Source organism: Giraffa tippelskirchi, chromosome 14 (assembly GCF_054371585.1).
Source record: "Giraffa tippelskirchi isolate mGirTip1 chromosome 14, T2T-mGirTip1v1.2.pri, whole genome shotgun sequence".
In the NCBI taxonomy this organism is placed as follows: domain Eukaryota; kingdom Metazoa; phylum Chordata; class Mammalia; order Artiodactyla; family Giraffidae; genus Giraffa; species Giraffa tippelskirchi.
In genome coordinates this window covers 11680001-11699979 of record NC_137288.1, presented here as the reverse complement: position 1 = coordinate 11699979, position 19979 = coordinate 11680001, and the positions used below count along the sequence as shown (strand labels likewise).

At 63.2% G+C, this 19979-nt stretch overlaps 1 long non-coding RNA gene across 1 annotated transcript in view; it reads right to left on the bottom strand.

Annotated features, from left to right (window-relative positions):
* Positions 1 to 6583: 6583 nt before the first annotated feature.
* The window catches only part of LOC145534271 (uncharacterized), a 29020-nt gene continuing 15624 nt past the window's right edge, over positions 6584 to 19979 (bottom strand). The window contains exon 2 of the long non-coding RNA XR_014074391.1: positions 6584 to 7424. This is a non-coding gene — a long non-coding RNA (uncharacterized LOC145534271). The remainder of the gene's footprint in view (positions 7425 to 19979) is intronic.

Below are 19979 nucleotides of genomic sequence, written 5' to 3'. Positions count from 1 at the left end.
CTAGGGCGGCTCCACGAGTGACCTCTCGGAACCGGGGCTGAGACCGCCATCCCTCCCCGGGCCCCCCTCGGTGGCTGGGTATGGGGGGGAGGAGGGGGAGGTTTCGGAGGGGAGACGGGAGATCTGGGCTTGTGGTTGGGGGCGCGCGGGGCCACACGTGTCATGTCATGATATTCCTGTAACGCTCCAACGAGATACGTATTATTCTCTATTCTGCAGATTGCTATCTGTATCTGAATGGAAATGTATTAGACTCTTGAAATCTGAGCCTTGACGAGGGGTGCGCCCTGTACGTCTCGGGCTACAGGCAGCATACGGAAACTGAAGATATCAGGAATCACGTATAAAGGTTCAAGTCAAAGAAACGGACCTAGTTCAGGGGCAGACTTAGTCTTCCTCGCTGCAGCCTCAAGGTAAATGCTGGGGGTACCCAGTCTATTCTTGGGAAGATACAGTGTTTATCTTAACTGTTGCCAGCAGCGCAGCTTCTCCTCTACCGGAGTTGAAATTGAGATTTAGTTCTTGCAGCTAGTAGTTCTTTTTCAGAACATCTATCGGGAAGGATCTGAATAGCTTGTCATGTCCCTGAAAATATACTAGACAACATTTGGTTCAGCTCTCGTACCCAGAGACTGGGGAAATTAAGGTGGCACTAGAAATCGCACCTTTGCGTTATATAGTATCTTTCCTGGAAAACAGGGTGCTCTTAAACTCTAATTGTATCAAACAGTAGCAGGGATAAGAAGTGCACGATCCACAAGTTTCAGTAAAGCCGGCTCTCCCGCGCCTTAACATTGTATACATTGTTAACAAAAGTTTAGAACTGGACACTCGATGGCAACAAAGAGGCATCCTGTTTGGCGTTTCTTTGGACTGCAGCCGGGAGAGGAGCAGAGCCGACTTGTTCAGTCCCCGGTCCCGCTACTCCTAGGCCTTTCCTCACACTTGACCTTGGATGCTCTGGGGCAGGTTGTGTCTGCCACAAGCACTCGATGTGTCCGGAAGCACTGAATCCTCTGTTCGTTGACTTTGTTCCCAGGACTGTCTCAGGAGGTGACGATGTTTTCCCATGGGGGAATCTGTGTCAGAGGCTTGCCAACCATACTTTCCACGTGGTTCATGAAAAGCTCACCCGTCACCGGTCACCTGTCGACTCACCATCCGTACGAGAGTCAGCACCAACACGCCCGGCAGAGCTGAGCGTCAAGAAGGGGTTGCGTGGAAAGAGATTTGTGTGCTTGGTCCTGGTCCTGGTTATAGACAGAAAGTATCAAGGGGGAATAACTCCCAGAATAAGTAGGCTTGCCTGGAATGCGAAATAGTGAGAAGAGGCCTCGCGCTTGGAGGATGGGTCAGAGCTCTAGCCACGGGAGAGTGAAAAGGAAAGGCCCGGGAAAGGGCCGTGGGGCAGGGGACGGTCTGAGCCCAGCACCAGCGGTGAAGAACGAGGAGGCACCTTGAAAGAACGTGCTGTTCGGAGGTTTGTGGTAAGAGCACACCGGTGCTGCTAAAGATGAGGCTTGTGGAACCCAGATGGTGAAGAGGAGCCAGAAACAGGCCAGGAAGGATGAGAATCCTGTGTACTGAGGACCTGCACTTCACCAAGCCCACAGCAAAGGGTGCTGTCTAGATTCAAACCCAGTCACTTGCGCAAACGCCCCTCAGCCACCTCCTCATCTACAAGGCCGACAGATACTCGGTGCGTGAGGTGCGTGTACAGTCTAGGTGGACGGCACTCACATTATCGGGCAACCACACAGCTACTACGTGCTTTGAAAGAACCAACAGTGAGCTGATAGCTTTTTCTGGATCTGCCTATAAGCAAAGATACCGCTCGCTGCATACTGTGGATCTCGACTCCTGTCTCACGTCTCCATGAAGCCATCAGAAAAGTCCTGTTCGTGCTCCCTCTCAGGCCAGGAATGACACTTAAAGTGTAACGTGCTCACGAAGTCCTCAGAGATTCATGGATTTGAATCGAGAAATTCCACCTGGTCCTTTCGCTCCCGATCCACTCCTGCTCTCACCACTACTACCACACGAGCGAGTTCACCTGAATTAGCTCGCACACGTGGGGATGGAGTTAGCTTTCGGCACACGGATATTTAGAAATTCCATGGCAGTATGCCAGGTATTCACATTATGTATCAGATATTCGCCTAATTTGATAATAAGAGAGCTCATGCCTCAGGCATAACTTCAGGCAGATTTCCCCTCCAACAGAAACAGCTCAGATGGGCTGGCAGCCCGAGAAAACGAGCAACTGCCACTGACAGACTGAGACACCTATGGGCTCCCTCCATGGGGAGACCTTCTGCCAAGGCTTCTCCCTCAAGGGCCGTGACCCAGCCTGCGGGCATCAGCTGAGGAGAAGGGGAGGTGGGTGCCCCGGAAACCAGCCGCGCTCGAGTCAGTCTCCCAGGAGCTCTCATTCCAGCTCTGGACACTCACTCCCGGGCCTGGGTTCTCACTCCCGCTTTCAGATGGATCCCAGGCCCTTCTTCAGAGAAGTTCCTCCAGATGAGTCCCCAGCCACCAGTGGGCCTCATTCGACCTTGCTGGACCTCCCTCCCCTTCTGAAGCTAGGTTCCGTCTCTCTCTTCACAAAACTTTAAGTCCAAAATAGATTGTTAACAATGACTTGCCATTTCCTTTTGTTCTCACCACTATTCTGACTACTTGCATTTAATTCTGCTCACCTTTGGATTGCTTATGACACTCCAGGCCACTGAAAAAAGAGAGTGTCCATTCTGAGCTCAAAGATTCTCAGGCGGCATTTGGGCCTCACTTTACCTCTGCTGGAGACCTAGGAAGGTGGCAGGTGACCGGGACCTGCCAAGAGCAGAGCAGAAGCTGTGCCCCTGAGCAGTGGTGCCTGGCTCTCTCTCATTGGTCGCAGAGGGTCTGCAAGATTCGAGGGGGTTCTTGACGCCCCCACCATGCTGGCGAGCCGTGTCGTCTCATCTCATCGGGAATCTGACCCCTCATCAGCAAGCGTAGCCATGTGCCCGCACCCTGAGTCTCTAAACCCTTCCCAGACCATCGCTCGGCCCGCCTTCTCCTCTCGGGCAGAATGAACCTGGGCTTCTCTCCTGGGACAGGTCCTTCTGTGTCATGGGATGTCCTCTTTACTCCTATTGCCGGCAATAGGAGTATTGATGGGCTGCTCATAGGTCAGAGACTCCTCATTCTTATTACCCAGAGGCTTTTCTTCAGTCAGTAAATTTTGTTCCTTTGACCTTAAAGGGATTGCCTTTGAAGACTATCATTTCTGACCTAGTCGCAAACCGTCTCTTTTGAGGAACTTCCTTAGGGTTCCAGGGATTAAGACAGTTTGCTTCCATTGCAAAGGGCACAGATTCATTCCTCGATTGCAGGATCTAGATCTCCTATGCCTCACACTGTAGCCAAAAAGGTATATTTTAAATATAAAAGGGCCAAGCATAAACCTACTACTTTCCCTTTCCATTATTATGATAATAATCTAATTCTCTTCAAGGCAACACAAATGTTTCTTACTAACTAGAAGGATCATGTCGCGGAAATTATAAAGAGAAAAACAGGGAATTACTTCATGATATCTCACTACATCCGTCTCTGATCCGACGTAGGAAAAATCAAGGAAGTCCACGTAAAGTATCATCTTTAAATAGAGCTCTCCGCTTTGAGAGAATAGAACTAAACTCATTAAAACTAAGTTTTCCAGTATGTGGCTGCTTTGAAATCTTGCATCCAACCAACAATTCTGGAACCTATGATAATTCAGAATTGAGTAACCGATGACACAAACACTCTATTAGTCAGGGGGACGTTTTGGATCGCCTGAGTTCTACGTTCTCAATGTTATCAAGCCAGACACAATCTTCACGGTTTTTCATAGATCTTGTAATATCTTTTTTAAAATTTCAACTTTTTTGAGGTATAATTGACATATAAAATTGCAAGAAATTGAAATATAACTGTGGTGATTTCATGTGTTTACGATGTGAAAGGATTCCTCATCCAGTTAATTCATATCACCTCACATATTTCACCTTCTTTTTTTTTTCTTCCCTCCATCTTTCCTACTTAGATTTTATCTTCATAAGATTTCATTTATACAAAACATGTCAAAAAGATTGCCGTGTTTTACATGAGATCCTCAGACTCTATTCATCTTATAGCTGAATATTTGTTCCCTTTTACCAACCTCTCCCCATAGCCCTAGTAACCACTTTTCTACTCTCTGTATGAGTTTTACTTTTTCCGGGATGCAATATCAGAGCCAGTCCTGAAATTTCCTCCAATTACAATTCTTCTCTCAGAGTCATCAGTCCATTTTGTGTTCTCTTTCATGTTTTACAATATTACTCCTAGGCGTCTCGGCCTAGCTAGGGCGGTTTCACAAGTGACCTCTCAGAACCGCGGCTGAGACCTCCATCCCTCCCCGGGCCCCCCTCGGTGGCTGGGCGCTGGGGTGGTGGGGGGTGGGGAGAGGAGTCGGGGGAGCTGGTCTAGGGGTTGGGGGCGGGTGAGGGCCAGGGGACCGTCCCCGGTGGTCCCGCTGAGACGTGAAGGCAGGTTCTGTCCCGCTGAGAACTTCCTGCCTTCGGGCGTGTGAGAGGAGCAGATTTCTCTCCAATCCAAGGCCATGCATCATTTTTGGCCTGTTCAACAAGGCTAGACAAGCACGTATTTGTGTGTCTATCTTGGCTTGTTTTCTGACGGAGGCCAAAGACCTCTTCAGGCGTGTCCAAAGGATCTGCCAGGGTGGGAGGGTGCAGGTCAATCCATGTGTCAAGAGAGCCAGAGAATCTGTCACAGCTGTGACTCAGGCCTTTTTCAGAAACAGGCCAACTTTGATGATTCCCCTGGACAGGAATCACCGCAGAAGTTTCCTTGAAGGGATCGAGTTGCAGGAGTCGGGGGCGTGGCCCCGCCGCCGCCAGAGGGCTTCCTCAGCCAGGCAAGGCCGGCCGCTGGCCGGGGCTATTGTCTGTGGGCCCCACCCCCACCGCCACCCTCCACCCTCCCCTCCCCCTCCCCCTTCCCCTTCCCCTCCCCCTCCCCCTCCCCCTCCCGCTCCCCCTGCAGGGCCCCTCGTGGGATAGCTTCATTCAAATGCAGAACGCTTTCCAGTCAAGGAAGAGCCTTTGGACTTTGCCTCGATTGAATGGTGATCCGCCCCGACCCCACCCCCATTTCTCCACCTTGAGGCTGCCCCTTCAGCACCGCGCGGAGGAATGGGCCTGGGGGGGGGGGGAGGGAGGCTGAGGGACAAACTCGCCTTGGGTCAGGCCAAAGGAGTCTCCTCCTTTTCGTAACCCAGGAAACCCCGCTAATGCATGTGAGGATCACGGACGTGCGTCGAAGCAGCCATCATCTCTTGACATCTTCCTCCGTGGGAGGCGTTTTTCCTTCCTGCCTGCCTTCAGAGAGACAGAAAAGGAGGGAGGGGCAGAGCGTTCCGCTGGCGCTGGCCGGTTCTTAAGTCACTTGAATCCAAAACACTCCATAGGGCACGGAGGGGTGCGTGCGTGGGGTGGGGTGGGGGCGGCGGCCTACTCCGGACCCCAGGCGTTCCCTCCTCTGACACTTGCCTGGAACCCATGAAAAGCTGAGCTGGTGACTGTGTGTGTGTGTGAATGCGTGCATGTGCGCGTGTCCGTGAGAGAAGGCACGTGTGCGTGAGAGAAAAAGAGAAAAAGGAAGGAGAGAAAGAAAGAGAGAGAGAGAAAGAAAGAGAAGGAAAGAAAGAGAGAGAGAGAGACAGAGAGAGAAAGAAAGAAAGGAAGACAGACAGACAGAGAGGGAGGGAGGGAGGGAGGGGGAGAGAGAGAGAGAGAGAGAAAGAAAGAATGAAAGAAAGAAAGAAAAAGAAAAGAAAATCCAGAATGAAAGGAGGAAGGAACGAGGGAAGGAGGGAGGGACCAAATAGGTTAGTTAGTACGGGCCTCCCTGTCATGGAAAAGAGTCTCTGAGCACAGATCCTCCGTTCAGTGAACCAGTTCTCATATCTCCTCTCAGGAGGCTGTGATGTCGATGGACGGGTTTGGGAAAGCAGGCCTGGGGTGCAAGCAATCAGGTATTTCCTCAGAGGCACTTGTAGGGAAACCAAGGAAACACACAGGTTCATCCCTGGAGCGGATTCGAAACCAGTCGGTGCAGGGGGAGTCAGTCAAGGAGATTTCTAGATGTCAGGGTCGGGTCCTGGAGCGGGTTGCCATGCCCTTCTCCAGGAGACCTTCCTGGCCCGGGGATGGAACCCGGGTCTCCTGCATCGCAGGCAGACTCTTGACCGTGTGAGCCACCAAGGAAGCTCTGTCGGAAATGTTCACCGAGTCCTCTTGTTGTAGCCACGCGTTCTGGGAAACAAACTCACTCAGAAGGACCATGCAGGTAGTGGAGTGCAGTTTCTTACACCAGCGGGCCCAAGGCAGAGTCTTCTCTTAGCCAAGGACCCCAACCAGCATTCGTGAAAATCTTTTATACCTCAGGGGTATGTGTCTGAACCCACCACCCCAAATTCCTTGAGACTTACCTAAACAAAGGAAGGGTAAAGACAATCCCGATAACCCCATCATTCATGTGTTATAAGACGAGATACACAGTGGACATTTATTCACAGGCCTGTGGTCATATCCTGATACACATAATGGAACTGATGGCTTTGTTCTGTGACAGAGATAATTAGCATATTCTTTTAGGCCACGGAGAGTCCAAGTACAAGCCCCAAAGGCTGTTTTATCCGGGTGTGTGTGTGTGTGTGTGTGTGTGTGTGCGCGCGCGCGCACGCGCGGGCAGGCGCCTGCGTGTGTGTGTGTGCGTGTCCGGTTTTCCATTGGTATGCCCCTTCTATAGACACCGGGCACAAAGTTCAGAGTCCATTGGGAGGGTGACCGTGCGTGTAGCCTCATGTTCGCAGCCTGGCCTAAGATGGAGTCCAGCTCTGTCTGTTTCCTCCTTCACTCTAGCTTCCATCTGCAGAGCTTCAGGCACAGGGCCTTTTGAGTTCTCCGTCAGAAGGGCAAGAGATGGTGGCAAATGTCCCCCCAGAGAGGGTTGTCCCCTCTGACAGAGCTTCCGATATCGGAGGCAACTCAGAAAACTTCAGGATCCAGTCCCACTTTCGGGGGAAGCACCACAGGCAAAGGACCAAACACACGTGGCCCAGGAATCTCCCATCCAGAAGTGGATATCCCCGTTTCACAGAAACATCCTCTGGGCCCCTAAGGAACGTATGGAAATCACTCTCTCGCCAAGGAGAGAAGAATCCTCACTGAGAGTTTCTGAAGTCTGGAAGGACCAGGTAGAGAGAAAAAGAGAAACGATTCTATTCCGCTGACAGGGGCATTATTGTTTGAAGCGACCAAGTGGATGTCCGTCTTTTCCAATTCCCATTTTAAACATTGTGTCCTTTCCGGTCCTTTGTGGTCTCTTTGGATCTGGAAAGCAACAGAGTTAACGGTAAGGTCCTTTTTTTTTTTTTTTTTTTTTTATGATTATGATTATTTTCCCCCCCTGCCTGTCTGCCTGTCCCTCCCCCTCTTCTCTCTGTCTCTCGCGCTTTTCACTCAGGTTAGGGAATTCACAACAACAACAACAAAAGTAGTGAGAAATCTGTATTTCTGCAGGTCAGGAAGCAACAGGTAAGAACTAGACATGGAACACAACAGGCTGGTTCCAAATAGGGTAAGGAGTCCATCAAGGCTCTCTATCATCACCCTGCTTATTTAACTTACATGCCGAGTACAGCATCACGAGACACGCTGGGCTGGATGAAGCACAAGCTGGAATCAAAATGGCTGGGAGAAATAGCAATCCCCTCAGATATGCAGATGACACCACCCTTATGGCAGAAATGAAGTATAGAGTGGGTTTACAAAGTCGTGCTCGTTTCGGGTTTTCAGATTCTTTTCCCTCAGAGGTGAATCCAAAGTAGGAAGCCTACATTTCCTGTGCTGCCTGGTAGGTGCTTGTGGATTGTATGATGTACATGTCGTATGTGTACACGTTCAACCCGACCTCCTAAGTGGACCGTCCTGCCCCTCCCCGCCCCAACGTATTTTCGTCAAGAAGTCAGGCATCCATTTGAGCATCCTACTCCTCAGGTCATCCGATCCCATGGAAGAAGTCAATCCTCCCGTTTTTCCATCGGTCCTCTACACGTCGCCTGATGATGATGGGGGGTGACCGGAAGACTGACAGTTCTGAAGAATTTTGCAAGAGATTCGGTGAAGGCTCCTAGGATTTGCTCAGTGAAGTGGGTGGCGTGTCAACCACTAGGGACCGTGGAAGGTATGCCCCAAGTGGCAAACAGCGTTACCTTCCACAGAGAAAGCTCTACCTAGCATACCAAGGATGCTTGACCACGCACCCGCCCCGCCCCCCCCCAGGTGACAGGCGTGACGGGTCAGACTGTAGAAATCTTCCTGTCAAGGGTGTATTAACAGGCAGAGGCACCTTAGAGGCACCCTGTCCTGTGAAGCTGGAGGTGGGGAGGAAGGGGCAGAGGGACGATGAAGAAGGGAAGGAGAAAGTGAGGGACAGGGACACCACACAGTGTGTGTGGGGGGCGTGTCTGTGCCGTGTGTGGGTTCCACGTGGGTGTGTGCGCCTGTGGGTGCGGGTGTGAGGGGAGGCGGGCAGAGGCAGAGGCAGGGAGACACACAGCCAGGTCAAGGATAACATAATGTGTGTGGGGGGAGGGGCGGGGGTGGGTGGGTGCGTGCGTGCGTGGTGTGTGCGTGGGGGGGGTGGCGCACAGGACCGTGTGTGAAGGAGGGCAGTGTGTGGGGGGCAAGTGTGTGTGTGGGGGGGTGTCTGTGCTGTGTGCGGGTGCCACGTGGTTGTTAAGCGGGGGGTGGGGGGGAGGGGCGGGCAGAGAGACACACCCGGGCCAAGGACAACGTACTGTGTGGCGGAGCGGGCGGGGGGTGGGTGGGAGTGTGGGTGCGGGGTGTGTGCGTGTGTGCGGTGCCCCATAGGACCGTGGGGGGGGGCAGTGTGTGTGTGGGGGTGTGGGTCTGTGCTGTGTGCAGATCCCACGTAAGTGTGAGTGAGGGGAGGGGCAGAGGTAGAGGCAGAGGGACACAGCCAGGCCAAGGACAACATAGTTTGGGGGAGGGTCGGGGTGGGGGGTGCGAGTGTGCGTGCGGGGTGTGTGCGTGTGTGCGATGGCGCCTAGGACTGTGCGGGGGGGCGGGCAGTGTGTGGGGGGTGGTGTGTCTGTGCTGTGTGCGGGTGCCACGTGGGTGTGTGCGCCTGTGGGTGCGGGTGTGGGGGAGGGGAGCGGGCAGTGACAGCGGCAGAGAGAGACAGCCAGGCCAAGGACAACGTAGTGTGTGGGGGAGCGGGCGGGGGGTGGGAGTGTGGGTGTGGGGTGTGTGCGTGTGTGCGGTGGCCCATAGGACCGTGGGGGGGCAGTGTGTGTGTGGGGGGGTGTCTGTGCTGTGTGCAGGTCCCACGGAGGTGTGAGTGGGGGGAGGGGCAGAGGCAGAGAGACACAGCCAGGCCAAGGACAACATAGTGGGGGGGGGGCGGGGGGGTGGGAGTGTGCGTGCGGGGTGTGTGCGCGTGTGCGATGGCGCATAGGACCGTGTGTGGGGTGTTGCGTGTGTGCGACGGCACATAGGACCGTGTGTGGGGTGTTGTGTCTGTGCTGTGTGGGAATGCCACGGGGGTGTGTCCGGGTGTGTGGGGGGGCGGGCAGTGACAGAGGCAGAGAGAGACAGCCAGGCCAAGGACAACGTAGTGTGTGTGGGCGGGGTCGGGGTGCGGGGTGGGAGTGTGCGTGCAGGGTGTGTGCGGAGGCGCCTAGGACCGTGCGGGGGGGCGGGCAGTGTGTGGGGGGTGGTGTGTCTGTGCTGTGTGCGGGTGCCACGTGGGTGTGTGCGCCTGTGGGTGCGGGTGTGGGGGAGGGGAGCGGGCAGTGACAGCGGCAGAGAGAGACAGCCAGGCCAAGGACAACGTAGTGTGTGGGGGAGGGGGCGGGGGGGAGTGTGGGTGCGGGGTGTGTGCGGTGGCCCATAGGACCGTGGGGGGGGCAGTGTGTGTGTGTGGGGGGGTGTCTGTGCTGTGTGCAGGTCCCACGGAGGGGTGAGTGGGGGGAGGGGCAGAGGCAGAGGCAAAGAGACACAGCCAGGCCAAGGACAACATAGTGTGGGGGGGGCGGGGCGGGGGGTGGGAGTGTGCGTGCGGGGTGTGTGCGTGTGTGCGATGGCACCTAGGACCGTGTGTGTAGGGGGGCAGTGTGGGGGGATATTGTGTCTGTGCTGTGTGCGAATGCCACGGGGGTGTGTGCGCCTGTGGGTGCGGGTGTGGGAGGGGCGGGCAGTGACAGAGGCAGAGAGAGACAGCCAGGCCAAGGACAACGTAGTGTGGGTGGGCGGGTTCGGGGTGCGGGGTGGGGAGTGTGCGTGCGGGGTGTGTGCGTGTGTGCGGAGGCGCCTAGGACCGCGCGGGGGGGGGCAGTGTGTGTGTAGGGGGGGGTGTCTCTGCTGTGTGCGGGTGCCACGTGGGTGTGAGGGGGGCGGCGGGCAGAGAGACACACAGCCAGGCCAAGGACAACATAGTGTGTGGAGGGGGAGGGGCGGGGGTGGGTGGGGGGTGTGTCTGTGCTGTGTGCGGGTGCCACGTGGTTGTTAAGGGGGGGGCGGGCAGAGAGACACACAGCCAGGCCAAGGACAACATAGTGTGTGGGGGAGGGGCGGGGGGGTGAGAAGCAGTGTGGGTGCCGGGTGTGTGCGTGGGTGCGGTGGCCCATAGGACCGTGTGGGGGAGGGCAGTGTGTGTGGGGGGTGTGTGTCTGTGCTGTGTGCAGGTCCCACGTAGTTGTGAGTGGGGGGAGGGGCAGAGGCAGAGGCAGAGGCAGAGAGACACACAGCCAGGCCAAGGACAACATAGTGGGGCGGGGTGGGGGGGGTGGGAGTGTGCGTGCGGGGTGTGTGCCTGTGTGCGGTGGCGCATAGGGCCGTGTGTGTAGGGGGCCAGTGTCGGGGTGGTGGTGTGTCTGTGCGCCACGTGGGTGTGGGGGGGGGCCGGCAGAGAGACAGAGCCAGTCCAAGGACAACGCTGTGTGTGTGTGTGAGTGGGTGTGCAGGGTGTGGCCGGCGTGTGTGCGGGTGCTGCGTAGGGCCGTGCGGGAGTGCGTGCGCTGTGTGTGTACGCGTTGGGGGCGTGGGCAGCGTGTGTAGGTGGTGCGGGCAGAGACAGAAAGACACAGTCAGCAAAGGACAACGTGCACAGATATTCTTCTGAATATTTGCTTGTGTTTTCTGAGCTCATCACCTCCGGGATCAAGCTCACTCCCGTGCAACGGGAGTCTGCCCCCCTCACCTCAGCCACCACCGGCCAGCACTTGTCTTGGGCAGACAAGGGAGTGTTCCGATTTGGCCGGCGCGGGGGGGGGGGGGGTGGGGTGGCGGAGGAGTGGGGTGGGTGCGCAGGGTTTCGTTGTCACGAGGCGAACTTTGACCCTTGTGTTCTGCCCCTGAACCTCACTGGAGAGACTGGACCCGCGTGACCTGTCACGTCTTGGTTTCAACATCCTTGGCGGGAGAACTAAGATTCCCCCATGCGAAGTGATCAGGCCAGAGAGAAGGAAGTCGATTCCCTTGGGATCCAATGCCCGTTTTCTCGAATCCAGTTAAGTTTCGTCAAGATTTCCCACCCAAACCGAAAAGCCGAAGTGGCTACCTATCCCCGCCCCCTTGACCTCTGTCCCAAGGTGCCCCTCCCACACCGCCTCCTTCCACAGCCTCAAGGCATTCAAGAGTTAGCCGGCCCGGGCCGGCTCCATCCGTGGTCGCCCCGCCCCAAGACCCTCTGAAAAAGCGCCCGACAGGCAGGTGGCGCCCGACCCCCAACCAGCTATCCAGTGAGCCAGCCCCAGCATAGGAGCTTAGTGGGCGACCGACGGGGACTCGTTGCCAGACGGAGCCCATCCTAGTTCGCGTTTCTCCGCTCAGTCAACGGCGCAGACAGGAGAACGGGATCCGCCCACACTTCTCGAGAACGTCCCTGGGCGAGGGATGACGGACGCACGGACGGACGGGACGGGAAGGATTCTTGACTCCCCACCCACGGAGCAGCGGAATGCACTCCCATCCGAGGGGGATCGCAGGCCCACGTCAGACGGTGTGAGCACACGCCCCAGAACAACAACTCGCCAGCATCCCCGTCCGTGTCCCCGTCACCATCTTTGGGCACGCCAGGAGAAAGCCCTTTTGTGACCCGGACGACGGCTCTTTCGGCAAAAGCAACGTTGAGCAACGGCACAAATGAAGAGACTTGGATTTGAAACGACGCGTTCATATAGCAGCGCCTCAAAAGCAAAAGCACGCACTCGTCCCTCACATAACCGCAACCAAGAAACCCGACGCACCTGAAAAAGAAAAAGCAAACGGAAGAGAACGGGTCGATCTGGCGGCTCGGTCGCCGAGACCAGATCAACCCCGGAAGGCAGGGCGAGCCGAGAGCCCACTCGGGTGAGGTCGAGCGGGATCAACACGGCAGCTCGGCGGCAGAGGTCGCGAGTGGGAGAGGTCCGTCCGGGTGCTCGACCCGCGGGCGCTGGCCGCTCTGCGGCCCAGTGAGGGAAGGAGGGGGGGAGGGGCGGAGACCCTGACAACTGGGCGACGCGCGCGCGCTGGCGGCTCGGCTGGCGAGGTCGCGAGTGGGAGAGGCCCGGCCGGCAGCTGGACCCGCGGGCACCGCCAGCTCGGCGGCAGAGTGAGGGAAGGAGGGAGGAGGGGCGGAGTCCCTGCCAGGCGGGCGACGCGCGCGCGCCGGCGGCTGGGCGCCATAGGTCGCGAGTGCGAGAGGCCCGGCCGACAGGTGGACACGCGGGCACCGCCAGCTCGGCGGCAGAGTGAGGGAAGGGGGGGGAGGGGCAGACAGCCTGACAACCGGGCGACGGGCGCGCGCTGGCGGCTCGGCGGGCGAGGTCGCGAGTGGGAGAGGCCCGGCCGACAGCTGGACCCGCGGGCACCGCCAGCTCGGCGGCAGAGTGAGGGAAGGAGGGAGGAGGGGCGGAGTCCCTGCCAGGCGGGCGACGCGCGCGCGCCGGCGGCTGGGCGCCATAGGTCGCGAGTGCGAGAGGCCCGGCCGACAGGTGGACACGCGGGCACCGCCAGCTCGGCGGCAGAGTGAGGGAAGGGGGGGGAGGGGCAGACACCCTGACAACCGGGCGACGGGCGCGTGCTGGCGGCTCGGCGGGCGAGGTCGCGAGTGGGAGAGGCCCGGCCGACAGCTGGACCCGCGGGCACCGCCAGCTCGGCGGCAGAGTGAGGGAAGGAGGGAGGAGGGGCGGAGTCCCTGCCAGGCGGGCGACGCGCGCGCGCTGGCGGCTCGGCGGCAGAGGTCGCGAGTGCGAGAGGCCCGGCCGACAGGTGGACACGCGGGCACCGCCAGCTCGGCGGCAGAGTGAGGGAAGGAGGGAGGAGGGGCGGAGTCCCTGCCAGGCGGGCGACGCGCGCGCGCTGGCGGCTCGGCGGCAGAGGTCGCGAGTGCGAGAGGCCCGGCCGACAGGTGGACACGCGGGCACCGCCAGCTCGGCGGCAGAGTGAGGGAAGGGGGGGAGGGGCAGACAGCCTGACAACAGGGCGACGGGCGCGCGCTGGCGCCTCGGCTGGCGAGGTCGCGAGTGGGAGAGGCCCTGCCCGCAGGTGGACACGCGGGCACCCGCAGCTCGTCGAGAGTTAGGGAAGGGGGGAAGTTAGGGAAGGGGGGGAGGGGATAGAACCCCGTCGGGCTCGTCGACCCGCGGCTCCTGGCGGCTCTGCGGCCGAGTTAGGGGAGGAGTGGGGGAGGGGCAGACAGCCTGACAGCCGGGCGACGGGCGCGCGCTGGCGGCTCGGCGGGCGAGGTCGCGATTGGGAGAGGCCCCGCCCGCAGGTGGACACGCCGGCACCCGCAGCTCGTCGAGAGTTAGGGAAGGGGGGGAGTTAGGGAAGGGGGGGAGGAGATAGAACCCCTTCGGACTCGTCGACCCGCGGCTCCTGGCGGCTCTGCGGCCGAGTTAGGGGAGGAGGGGGGGAGGGGCAGACAGCCTGACAGCCGGGCGACGGGCGCGCGCTGCCGGCTCGGCGGGCGAGGTCGCGAGTGGGAGAGGCCCTGCCCGCAGGTGGACCCGCGGGCACCCGCAGCTCGTCGACAGGGTTAGGGAAGGGGGGGAGGGGATAGAGCCCCGTCGGGCTCGTCGACCCGCGGCTCCTGGCGGCTCTGCGGCCGAGTTAGGGAAGGGGGGGAGGGGCAGACTCCCTGCCAGGCGGGCGACGCGCGCGCGCTGGCGGCTGGGCGCCATAGGTCGCGAGTGCGAGAGGCCCGGCCGACAGGTGGACACGCGGGCACCGCCAGCTCGGCGGCAGAGTGAGGGAAGGGGGGGAGGGGCAGACAGCCTGACAACCGGGCGACGGGCGCGTGCTGCCGTCTCGGCGGGCGAGGTCGCGAGTGGGAGGGGCCCTGCCCGCAGGTGGACCCGCGGGCACCCGCAGCTCGTCGACAAGGTTAGGGAAGGGGGGGAGTCAGGGAAGGGGGGGAGGGGATAGAACCCCGTCGGGCTCGTCGACCCGCGGCTCCTGGCGGCTCTGCGGCCGAGTTAGGGAAGCGGGGGGAGGGGCAGACAGCCTGACAGCCGGGCGACGGGCGCGCGCTGGCGGCTCGGCGGGCGAGGTCGCGAGTGGGAGAGACCCTGCCCGCAGGTGGACCCGCGGGCACCCGCAGCTCGTCGACAGAGTTAGGGAAGGGGGGGAGTTAGGGAAGGGAGGGAGGGGATAGAACCCCTTCGGGCTCGTCGACCCGCGGCTCCAAGCGGCTCTGCGGCCGAGTTAGGGGAGGGGGGGGGAGGGGCGGACAGCCTGACAGCCGGGCGACGGGCGCGCGCTGCCGGCTCGGCGGGCGAGGTCGCGAGTGGGAGAGGCCCTGCCCGCAGGTGGACCCGCGGGCACCCGCAGCTCGTCGACAGGGTTAGGGAAGGGGGGGAGGGGATAGAGCCCCGTCGGGCTCGTCGACCCGCGGCTCCTGGCGGCTCTGCGGCCGAGTTAGGGAAGGGGGGGAGGGGCAGACTCCCTGCCAGGCGGGCGACGCGCGCGCGCTGGCGGCTGGGCGCCATAGGTCGCGAGTGCGAGAGGCCCGGCCGACAGGTGGACACGCGGGCACCGCCAGCTCGGCGGCAGAGTGAGGGAAGGGGGGGAGGGGCAGACAGCCTGACAACCGGGCGACGGGCGCGTGCTGGCGGCTCGGCGGGCGAGGTCGCGAGTGGGAGAGGCCCGGCCGACAGCTGGACCCGCGGGCACCGCCAGCTCGGCGGCAGAGTGAGGGAAGGAGGGAGGAGGGGCGGAGTCCCTGCCAGGCGGGCGACGCGCGCGCGCTGGCGGCTCGGCGGCAGAGGTCGCGAGTGCGAGAGGCCCGGCCGACAGGTGGACACGCGGGCACCGCCAGCTCGGCGGCAGAGTGAGGGAAGGAGGGAGGAGGGGCGGAGTCCCTGCCAGGCGGGCGACGCGCGCGCGCTGGCGGCTCGGCGGCAGAGGTCGCGAGTGCGAGAGGCCCGGCCGACAGGTGGACACGCGGGCACCGCCAGCTCGGCGCAGAGTGAGGAAAGGGGGGAGGAGGGGCAGACACCCTGACAGCCGGGAGACGGGCTCGCGCTGGCGGCTCGGCGGGCGAGGTCGCGAGTGGGAGAGGCCCTGCCGGCAGGTGGACACGCGGGCACCCGCAGTTCGTCGACAGGGTGAGGGAAGGGGGGGAGGGGATAGAGCCCCGTCGGGCTCGTCGACCCGCGGCTCCTGGCGGCTCTGCGGCCGAGTTAGGGGAGGAGTGGGGGAGGGGCAGACAGCCTGACAGCCGGGCGACGGGCGCGCGCTGCCGTCTCGGCGGGCGAGGTCGCGAGTGGGAGGGGCCCTGCCCGCAGGTGGACCCGCGGGCACCCGCAGCTCGTCGTCAGGGTTAGGGAAGGGGGGGAGTTAGGGAAGGGGGGGAGGGGCTAGAACCCCGTCGCGCTGGTCGACCCGCGGCTCCTGGCGGCTCTGCGGCCGAGTTAGGGGAGGAGTGGGGGAGGGGCAGACAGCCTGACAGCCGGGCGACGGGCGCGCGCTGCCGTCTCCGCGGGCGAGGTCGCGAGTGGGAGGGGCCCTGCCCGCAGGTGGACCCGCGGGCACCCGCAGCTCGTCGTCAGGGTTAGGGAAGGGGGGGAGTTAGGGAAGGGGGGGAGGGGCTAGAACCCCGTCGCGCTGGTCGACCCGCGGCTCCTGGCGGCTCTGCGGCCGAGTTAGGGGAGGAGTGGGGGAGGGGCAGACAGCCTGACAGCCGGGCGACGGGCGCGCGCTGCTGTCTCGGCGGCAGAGGTCGCGAGTGCGAGAGGCCCGGCCGACAGGTGGACCCTCGGGCACCCGCAGCTCGTCGACAGGGTTAGGGAAGGGGGGGAGTTAGGGAAGGGGGGGAGGGGCTAGAACCCCGTCGGGCTCGTCGACCCGCGGCTCCTGGCGGCTCTGCGGCCGAGTTAGGGAAGGGGGGGGAGGGGCAGACTCCCTGCCAGGCGGGCGACGCGCGCGCGCCGGCGGCTGGGCGCCATAGTTCGCGAGTGCGAGAGGCCCGGCCGACAGGTGGACACGCGGGCACCGCCAGCTCGGCGGCAGAGTGAGGGAAGGGGGGGAGGGGCAGACACCCTGACAACCGGGCGACGGGCGCGTGCTGGCGGCTCGGCGGGCGAGGTCGCGAGTGGGAGAGGCCCGGCCGACAGCTGGACCCGCGGGCACCGCCAGCTCGGCGGCAGAGTGAGGGAAGGAGAGAGGAGGGGCGGAGTCCCTGCCAGGCGGGCGACGCGCGCGCGCTGGCGGCTGGGCGCCATAGGTCGCGAGTGCGAGAGGCCCGGCCGACAGGTGGACACGCGGGCACCGCCAGCTCGGCGGCAGAGTGAGGGAAGGAGGGAGGAGGGGCGGAGTCCCTGCCAGGCGGGCGACGCGCGCGCGCTGGCGGCTCGGCGGCAGAGGTCGCGAGTGCGAGAGGCCCGGCCGACAGGTGGACACGCGGGCACCGCCAGCTCGGCGGCAGAGTGAGGGAAGGGGGGGAGGGGCAGACAGCCTGACAACCGGGCGACGGGCGCGCGCTGGCGCCTCGGCTGGCGAGGTCGCGAGTGGGAGAGGCCCTGCCCGCAGGTGGACACGCGGGCACCCGCAGCTCGTCGAGAGTTAGGGAAGGGGGGGAGTTAGGGAAGGGGGGGAGGGGATAGAACCCCGTCGGGCTCGTCGACCCGCGGCTCCTGGCGGCTCTGCGGCCGAGTTAGGGGAGGAGGGGGGGAGGGGCAGACAGCCTGACAGCCGGGCGACGGGCGCGCGCTGCCGTCTCGGCGGGCGAGGTCGCGAGTGGGAGGGGCCCTGCCCGCAGGTGGACCCGCGGGCACCCGCAGCTCGTCGACAGGGTTAGGGAAGGGGGGGAGTTAGGGAAGGGGGGGAGGGGCTAGAACCCCGTCGGGCTCGTCGACCCGCGGCTCCAAGCGGCTCTGCGGCCGAGTTAGGGGAGGAGGGGGGGAGGGGCAGACAGCCTGACAGCCGGGCGACGGGCGCGCGCTGCCGGCTCGGCGGGCGAGGTCGCGAGTGGGAGAGGCCCTGCCCGCAGGTGGACCCGCGGGCACCCGCAGCTCGTCGACAGGGTTAGGGAAGGGGGGGAGGGGATAGAGCCCCGTCGGGCTCGTCGACCCGCGGCTCCTGGCGGCTCTGCGGCCGAGTTAGGGAAGGGGGGGGAGGGGCAGACTCCCTGCCAGGCGGGCGACGCGCGCGCGCCGGCGGCTGGGCGCCAAAGTTCGCGAGTGCGAGAGGCCCGGCCGACAGGTGGACACGCGGGCACCGCCAGCTCGGCGGCAGAGTGAGGGAAGGGGGGGAGGGGCAGACACCCTGACAACCGGGCGACGGGCGCGTGCTGGCGGCTCGGCGGGCGAGGTCGCGAGTGGGAGAGGCCCTGCCGACAGCTGGACCCGCGGGCACCGCCAGCTCGGCGACAGAGTGAGGGAAGGAGGGAGGAGGGGCGGAGTCCCTGCCAGGCGGGCGACGCGCGCGCGCTGGCGGCTCGGCGGCAGAGGTCGCGAGTGCGAGAGGCCCGGCCGACAGGTGGACACGCGGGCACCGCCAGCTCGGCGCAGAGTGAGGAAAGGGGGGAGGAGGGGCAGACACCCTGACAGCCGGGAGACGGGCTCGCGCTGGCGGCTCGGCGGGCGAGGTCGCGAGTGGGAGAGGCCCTGCCGGCAGGTGGACACGCGGGCACCCGCAGCTCGTCGTCAGGGTTAGGGAAGGGGGGGAGTTAGGGAAGGGGGGGAGGGGCTAGAACCCCGTCGCGCTGGTCGACCCGCGGCTCCTGGCGGCTCTGCGGCCGAGTTAGGGGAGGAGTGGGGGAGGGGCAGACAGCCTGACAGCCGGGCGACGGGCGCGCGCTGCCGTCTCCGCGGGCGAGGTCGCGAGTGGGAGGGGCCCTGCCCGCAGGTGGACCCGCGGGCACCCGCAGCTCGTCGTCAGGGTTAGGGAAGGGGGGGAGTCAGGGAAGGGGGGGAGGGGCTAGAACCCCGTCGCGCTGGTCGACCCGCGGCTCCTGGCGGCTCTGCGGCCGAGTTAGGGGAGGAGTGGGGGAGGGGCAGACAGCCTGACAGCCGGGCGACGGGCGCGCGCTGCCGTCTCCGCGGGCGAGGTCGCGAGTGGGAGGGGCCCTGCCCGCAGGTGGACCCGCGGGCACCCGCAGCTCGTCGTCAGGGTTAGGGAAGGGGGGGAGTCAGGGAAGGGGGGGAGGGGCTAGAACCCCGTCGCGCTGGTCGACCCGCGGCTCCTGGCGGCTCTGCGGCCGAGTTAGGGGAGGAGTGGGGGAGGGGCAGACAGCCTGACAGCCGGGCGACGGGCGCGCGCTGCCGTCTCCGCGGGCGAGGTCGCGAGTGGGAGGGGCCCTGCCCGCAGGTGGACCCGCGGGCACCCGCAGCTCGTCGTCAGGGTTAGGGAAGGGGGGGAGTCAGGGAAGGGGGGGAGGGGCTAGAACCCCGTCGCGCTGGTCGACCCGCGGCTCCTGGCGGCTCTGCGGCCGAGTTAGGGGAGGAGTGGGGGAGGGGCAGACAGCCTGACAGCCGGGCGACGGGCGCGCAATGGCGGCTCGGCGGGGGAGGTCGCGAGTGGGAGAGACCCTGCCCGCAGGTGGACCCGCGGGCACCCGCAGCTCGTCGACAGAGTTAGGGAAGGGGGGGAGTTAGGGAAGGGGGGGAGGGGCTAGAACCCCGTCGCGCTGGTCGACCCGCGGCTCCTGGCGGCTCTGCGGCCGAGTTAGGGGAGGAGTGGGGGAGGGGCAGACAGCCTGACAGCCGGGCGACGGGCGCGCGCCGGCGGCTGGGCGCCATAGTTCGCGAGTGCGAGAGGCCCGGCCGACAGTTGGACACGCGGGCACCGCCAGCTCGGCGGCAGAGTGAGGGAAGGGGGGGAGGGGCAGACACCCTGACAACCGGGCGACGGGCGCGTGCTGGCGGCTCGGCGGGCGAGGTCGCGAGTGGGAGAGGCCCGGCCGACAGCTGGACCCGCGGGCACCGCCAGCTCGGCGGCAGAGTGAGGGAAGGAGGGAGGAGGGGCGGAGTCCCTGCCAGGCGGGCGACGCGCGCGCGCTGGCGGCTGGGCGCCATAGGTCGCGAGTGCGAGAGGCCCGGCCGACAGGTGGACACGCGGGCACCGCCAGCTCGGCGGCAGAGTGAGGGAAGGGGGGGAGGGGCAGACACCCTGACAACCGGGCGACGGGCGCGTTCTGGCGGCTCGGCGGGCGAGGTCGCGAGTGGGAGAGGCCCGGCCGACAGCTGGACCCGCGGGCACCGCCAGCTCGGCGGCAGAGTGAGGGAAGGAGGGAGGAGGGGCGGAGTCCCTGCCAGGCGGGCGACGCGCGCGCGCTGGCGGCTCGGCGGCAGAGGTCGCGAGTGCGAGAGGCCCGGCCGACAGGTGGACACGCGGGCACCCGCAGCTCGTCGAGAGTTAGGGAAGGGGGGGAGTTAG